At 37.6% G+C, this 7,155-nt stretch overlaps 1 long non-coding RNA gene across 3 annotated transcripts; it reads right to left on the reverse strand.

The window, feature by feature from the left end:
* Nucleotides 1-221: 221 nt before the first annotated feature.
* Nucleotides 222-6,734, reverse strand: LOC103962870. 3 transcript variants are annotated; one of them, XR_007260364.1, is made up of 7 exons: nucleotides 6,358-6,731; nucleotides 2,041-2,325; nucleotides 1,602-1,843; nucleotides 1,297-1,515; nucleotides 1,064-1,162; nucleotides 896-972; nucleotides 222-805 (listed from the first exon to the last, which is right to left on the reverse strand). It is a non-coding gene; the product is annotated as an uncharacterized LOC103962870 (long non-coding RNA). The 3 variants fall into 3 exon arrangements; XR_007260365.1 differs by having other exon boundaries at nucleotides 1,297-1,843; nucleotides 2,041-2,316; nucleotides 6,358-6,734; XR_007260363.1 differs by having other exon boundaries at nucleotides 1,297-1,843; nucleotides 6,358-6,732.
* Between the last annotated feature and the right edge of the window lie 421 nt (nucleotides 6,735-7,155).

Consider the following 7,155-nt stretch of genomic DNA (forward strand, 5'->3'; position numbering starts at 1 on the left):
TCGGGTTACAAGGATAGAGCGACGAAGAGTCTCTTTGTTGCATAAAGTTTAAAGGGACAAATGATTTCTTATCACAAGATTTATCACTATTGTTGCATGTATTAATGGGGACGACGAACTATTTCGTCGTGCAAACCATTTTTAAATTTAAAAAAAATTGTTTATAAAATGAATTTTAGACAAAATAATTTTGTTTGGTTAAATTAATTTAGGAACATTAATTGATAAGGAAAAATATTGATTTAAAATAAATATGAAAATGTACATACAAGCGGGAAAAAACTTAAGAAGTACGAATGTTTAAAAAAAAAAAAAGACTACAACAAGAAATCATTACTATCAACTCTGCTAGTCGGCTGTGTTGGGTTAGGGTTCTTGGAGGTAGAAGGTGTATGAGAAGGAGGTGTAACGGTGGGGATGTTGAATCGAACCTGAAGCACAAAGATGATCTGGATCATCCTAGACTCCTAGGTAGCAATATGGGCATTTTGGGTGGTGATATGGGGCAGTCTAGGCTGCAATGTGGGTATTTTAGGCCACCACCTGCCGCTGGAGTTTGGCTACTTGCTATGTCAACGATGCGACATGTCCCAAGGCCGATATGGAATAGGAGGCTCCCATCTCACGATGATGAGCATTTCCCATGCCCCGATACACCTTCCTTGGCCCATAACCAAGTCTGTAGTCGAGGGTGTCCGTCATGATACAAAACTCCGCATCCTTGAGGTGGGGCACCTCCTTGATCGGGGGGAAGCAGGGAAGCCACCTCCTCAACAATAGCCTGACTCTTCTCCACCATAGTAGCCTGTAATTATAAAAAAATGTTAATTAATATTTGTATAACATTTATTTAAAATGAATAATAATTATAAATCTAAGAACTACAAAAACTTACATGGAGCTCATCCATCAACTCATCCTTGTGCCGCACGTACACCTTATTGAACATGTCAATCTTAAGAAACTTTGACCCTGCTTGAATTAAAAAAATAATAACAAATATTTTATTAGTTGTGTAATAGAGAGTAAAACTAATAAATTTCTTTTTTAAAAATGTGTTTACCTGACGTCGCTCCTCTATCCTATATGAGAAGCGTCGAGAGTCGTAGTGGTGGAAAAGTTTCTTCTTTGACCTATATATCGCATTGGCCTTGACTCTTTTCTATTAAACGGAAACAAACCGTATTAGTGTCGATATTAATTAAAAATTATTCAATAAATTAATAAACGTATTAAAATATTAATACAATATTATTAACATATAGTCATATATATATATATATATAATTCACTTACGAGGTATATTTCATCCTGAACATAGGTGCAGAGCCACATCCAATCTTCAGGGTGCTTCACCAACCCCATGGGGCACCCATGTGCTAAAGCAACAACCAGATCCTCATATTTCTCGAAATTCTTGTGAAAGTCGCTCTTCCACTAAGTGAACCGGTCGGTGAAAAGCTCTTGTATGTACTTGGTTTGCTTGGCATCAAGGTCTTGGAGATCATACTGATGCTGCAAATAGGAAAATTATTAATCAAGTTAAAATTCATTAATGTTCACTTCTTTATTAAAAAAATAGTCATAAAAGTCGACAGTACTAGCCGATAACTCATGAAGAACGGAGGCCTTGGTCTCCGTTGGGATAGCTCTCCAAGATTCCCACTACAGGGGCAATGGTGACGCACAATAGAGCCAACGTCATGGACCAAGTGGTTGTGCTGCTCCTTTGTTACTGTCGTCCGATGTCGAGCATCCCACGTAATCTTGATAAGCTCTTAGGTGGTGCGCGTGAGCTGTGCTATGCCCAGGAATCTGCATGGGCCCTTAGTCCTTTTACGAACTTCAAAATGAAATAAGTTAGTGTAAGAACAAAGTAAATAATCTACGGAAAATTAGGTAGAACCTCCCCTAAAAGTATAAAATTTCCCAAAACCTGCAAATAATAAAACAGCACAACCAACACATAGAGGAAACAATTCTCACAGCAAACCAATAAAAAATCATTAAATCTAATATTTGCATAGAAAGATGTATTACCTGTCTCGGATCATTTTCCCTCAACTATGGAAGCCGATGCAGACTCCTCATGCTCCTCACTACTCCAGGGCCGTCTATGAGACTGTCGAGTGCTCACACTAACGGATGAGTCACTGAATATGTCGATGACTCAGGCATTACAGACATCGTGGGCTGGGGCAGAGGTACCAAAGACCTTGACGTCGGAGCCAGTGTCGAAGGAGAGGTGGCGACAATAGTATTAGGTGAGGGAAGTGTCGGAGATGACCTACTCACTAACCGATGTTGCCTAATCAACTACAACAACTACAAAAACCAATTTTATGAAAAACATTTAAAACTATTTTATTAATCCTAAATTTATATAATAATTACAAAATCCAAAAATTGTAAATTAAAAATTCAACCCTAAAATTATACAATTAATACTAGATTTATAAAATTATCACTAAACTTGTGACAACCTGTACCAAATTTTACATTTTTATTAATTTTAGAAGCGTGAATTTACGAAAATGCCCTAGAGGCAAAGACTTTGACTTCCATTGATCATCGGTTAGAGTGACATATGACTTATTCTTTTATCATATTCTCATAGTACTTGCCACTACGAACGCATAGGCGAAAGCCGTTTGCGAGTCCGAATTATAACGGTATAATTACGAATGTTTGAAGTTGGTTATTTAAAGGTAGTTAAATTATTTGAACTCCCACCTTGTGGGAAGACTAACTAATCATCCTTAAGTAATGAGGAAAAAGGACCAATCAAATTAAAAGGGATGGAGGACCAGTGAGAAATCAGAAAAAAGGAAGAAAAGAAACAAAAAAAAAAAATAAAAATAAAGGGGAAAAGCTGGGAGCTTTTCCCATGGGTTTCCGTCCGTACACCTTCACGACCACCTATCTTCCAAGGCCGGTTCCGGCTAACTCCGATGGAGTTTTTCAATGTCACCACCACCATCTTGAAGCTCTCATTCCCCTCTATAAAACTCACCCAAGAACCACCTTGATTAACTGTGGTATGTGGTGGTTGGAGACCACGAAAGTTGACGAAAATCAATAGTGCTCCGGCCACTCTTTTCGATTTTCTGGCAAATCGGCAAAGCGATGGCCAATGCCACCACTTGGGCTTTGTAGCCCATCATCCCAGGAGCAAAACCCAACCAACCTTGACCCCGTTGGACCACCATAGACGACGAATCGACGTCGGGAAGTTTTAGGCACCCGCCGGCTTTGTGGTTGAGAATTTTTGGAAATAGTTGGATTTTCTAGCGAGTTGGGGTGGCCGACCGCCACCCACTGCAGCGCGTGGCTAGTGCGCCACCAATGCTATTTTTAGGTTATGTCGAATGTCTTGAATTTAGTCTTGATATTTGAATGATGTAGGTTGATCGTTGGAACCTAAATTCTCTGCGATACGTTAATAGGTATTTATGTGAATCGACGGTCCAACCGTTGGATCGTCACCAAACTTTGTTACATTGTAGTACATAATATTTGAAGAATGTAGGAACTTACAGATTGGGAATACAACGTACAGATCTTTCCGAATTGGATTTGTAAATTCATAAGATAAAACGTTAACCGCTAATCAGTTTTGGGAATTGACGAGGATCCAACCGTTGGATCGTAATAAAATTTTAATATGTTATTCTAGAAGCATAATGTGGATCTTTGGAAGTTACAGATTGGAAATCTGATATGCGGATCTTCCGAATCAAGTTATATAGGGTTGTAAACCTTACCGTCGTTCTTTGATCGACGGTTGACTTTTGGTCAATGCGTCTCAAATTATTCTTGAAGGTCCTTAAGGATATGTTTTATGTAAATTATGTATTCTATCAGTAAGAATTTTGAGACGTGATTTGATAATTGGTCATTGGCGACGATAGATCGTGATGTCTCGATGTGCGTGCAAGATAATCATAGCGTGGACTCCAGGTGAGTGGGTCTTTTTCTTTCATAGGCATATAATTGATAGTTCCACAAGCACTTCAATAATGATCTATGCTTGTTACCTACAATTACTCATTGCGAACTACGAATGGCTTAATCCCTGTTTAGGGTACGTAGGCAGTCTAACAAGACGTTAGATGCAGCTATATAATAAATGAGAATAAATAATTGAGACAATAACCTTGTTTAGTGAATTGAGCAATGTGAGGGACATTGGTGGGAAGTGTGAGATTTAGCTTTATGATTTGGTGATTAAATGTTGATCATAAATCAATGCGTGAAGAATCAAGAAATTGAAGTAAGGAAAGATAAGTAATGATAGTTAATGTAACTAGTGTCTAATTGGGCTTATCACTGATGATTACTCTCAAAAGTAAATAGTTTGGGAGTAAGGTGTTATTGATTGTACATGTTACGCCGTATTATATATTTTGGGAATATCATGAAATGTTTGGGTTTAGATTGCATCATGGCGAATTCATATGGATATTACCTGAACCTAACTATTGTGAATGCTTTGAAGTGCTAAATGACGCTGCGGATGCCCAGGTAAGCTTCAAGTGAGTACATGTTGATGTTAGTGATGGTAGTAAGTATGTTTGTGTTGAGATATATTATAGCTCATAAACCTGCACCTCGGTGTTAGTGCTCCCGCCCGTGGCCAGGGCACAGTCCTTCACATGATGTTCACCTCCCGCACCTTGCGTTCACCTTGGATCCAAGGTAGGTGCACATTCCTGTTGTACAGACCACTTTAGGTGGTTCTGACTCGTAGATGACCAGCGATTATTTGCACAATCTTCACGTGACCATAGCACTTGAGTGTATTTATTTACACCCAGTCTTGTCGTACAAACCACTTTAGGTGGTTTTGACTCGTGTGCAGGTATACTTATTGAGCTATTGGCTAGCATGATTGATGAGATATCGATAAGTCGTATAGGTCACAAGAGGTGACTCCGACTTATATGCTAGCCATGATTGATGAGATATGGATAAGTTGTACAGGTCACTATAGGTGACTCCGACTTATATGCTAGCCATGATTGATGAGATATGGATAAGTCGTACAGGTCACAAGAGGTGACTCCGACTTATATTCTAGCCATGATTGATGAGATATGGATAAATCGTATAGGTCACTATAGGTGACTCTGACTTATATGCTAGCCATGATTGATGAGATATGGATAAGTTGTACAGGTCACAAGAGGTGACTCCGACTTATATGCTAACCATGATTGATGAGATATGGATAAGTTGTACATGTCATATTAGATGACTCCGACTGATATATCATTTTGTATTGATTAAGTTCATTAGGCCTACGTATTAATGCATGGTGGAGTTGATGGACATGGCAAACCGTGGTTTTGGCCATTTCTGAGTATGGTTTGGATATATGTATATATGTTGTATTGTCTTATGGAAAACGATATGGGTTTTACATTGAGGGGCATTACTTTTAGAGAGGTAATAACTTTGGGAAGCTTGGTTTTATTGCTCATTCACACTCTCTGTTTGGTGCCCTCCAGGTTTTAGCTGCTGAGTTTGTATCAACAAGGATTTCTGGCGAATCTTAGTATTGATGGATACTTTTGAGGGTATGATTTTAACCCACACTTCTGTACCTTACTTATGCTCTGACATCGTGTGTGAAATGGGTTCGCTCCCGCTCACATCACACTCTAGTATTTAAAATTTTTAGGTTCAGATTATTCACATTTTTCTACACTCTATCACATTTTATGGCTTCATCACCTTCCAGGTGTCGGCCAGCACAGCTCGATTCAGGGTCCAAATGGACTTTCTGGGTCGGGATGTGTCAAAACTTATATTATAAAACCAACCATACAATTATAAAATTAACACTAAAATTTAAAAGTTATACCTACAACTTTAATCTTAATCCTAAAATTACAAAATTAAACTAGAATCCTAAACCTAGGATTTAAAAGTTAACAAATTTAACTAATTTAACAAATTAATCCTAATAAGTAATACTTAATCCAAAACTTATAAAATTAACGGTCAACCCTAATATTATATATTGTCCTCAAAATATAAAATAATACCTAACACTAATACATTAATCCTAACATCATACAATTAACCCTAAAATTATAAAATTAATTATACCTAAAACTAAAATCTTAATCATAAAATTAGAAAATTAAACTAAATTCCTAAATCCTGAAATCCCTAGAACCGCAAATCCCCATCCCGCCATAAACCCCTAATTCCCTAATTCTCCCAATCCCTAATTTCCCTAATCCGAAATTCCCAAATTCCCTAATCCTACAACATTCAGTTAAAATTGAAATTAAGCAATGAATTAAACTATGGTGAGTGTGAGAGGTGATAGAGAAAGAGAAAGGTTACCTGCGATGAAGTGAGAGATGACAGTTGAGGGTTTTGGTTGTTGCAATGGTGAGAAACTTGCCTAAGAGAGAGAGGTGACAGAGGCGAGAGAGAAGGCGAGAGAAAGCCTGTATTAGAGATAGAGGTTTGGGAAGACGGACAGTGAGAGAGAGTAGTTGGGTTCGCGAGGAAGAATGAGAGAAGAGGTGCTCTCTATAAGTTTTAATACGATGCACTTTGCGCAATGAAGGTGTCTGTCGAAAAATTTAAAATCCGCCCAATTTTTCGTTTAATTATTTTACTATTGAAGACCCTTGCGTGACGAAATCATCTTAAATCGTCGCACAAAGTCCTTGCAAACTAAGACGATTTCGTTGCGCATGTTCGAAAACTGAAATTTATCAGCACGCCCAACTCTTTGTACCAATTTAAATTTAAGGAAGATTGCGCGACAAATAAAACACAAGCCGTTGCGTATAATTTACTTATGCAACGAAGATCAATTACTCCATTGTGTAAGTCCAACAATTTAATTACACCCCACCAAAATTAAAACCTTTGCACTACAAGGATGTTGTCGCTTATAGAGGTTTTGTGCAACGAATATCCGCTGTTTGTTGCGTAAAGGGTCTTTACGCGACAAATTGTAATGTTTTGTCGTGCAAAATTTAGTTTAATATGTTTAATTTATCCTTTATTTTATTACAAATTTAATATTAAATTAAATTTTATTACAAGTTTAATTTATCCTTCATTGCATATGAGTCCAAAGTTATGATTAATCCTCATCCTCGATACAATAAATATCACTATCCTCAC

This window comes from the organism of the source record quoted next, unplaced genomic scaffold (genome assembly GCF_019419815.1).
Source record: "Pyrus x bretschneideri cultivar Hongxiangsu unplaced genomic scaffold, Pyrus_bretschneideri_v1 Contig30, whole genome shotgun sequence".
NCBI classification, from domain to species: Eukaryota; Viridiplantae; Streptophyta; class Magnoliopsida; order Rosales; family Rosaceae; genus Pyrus; species Pyrus x bretschneideri.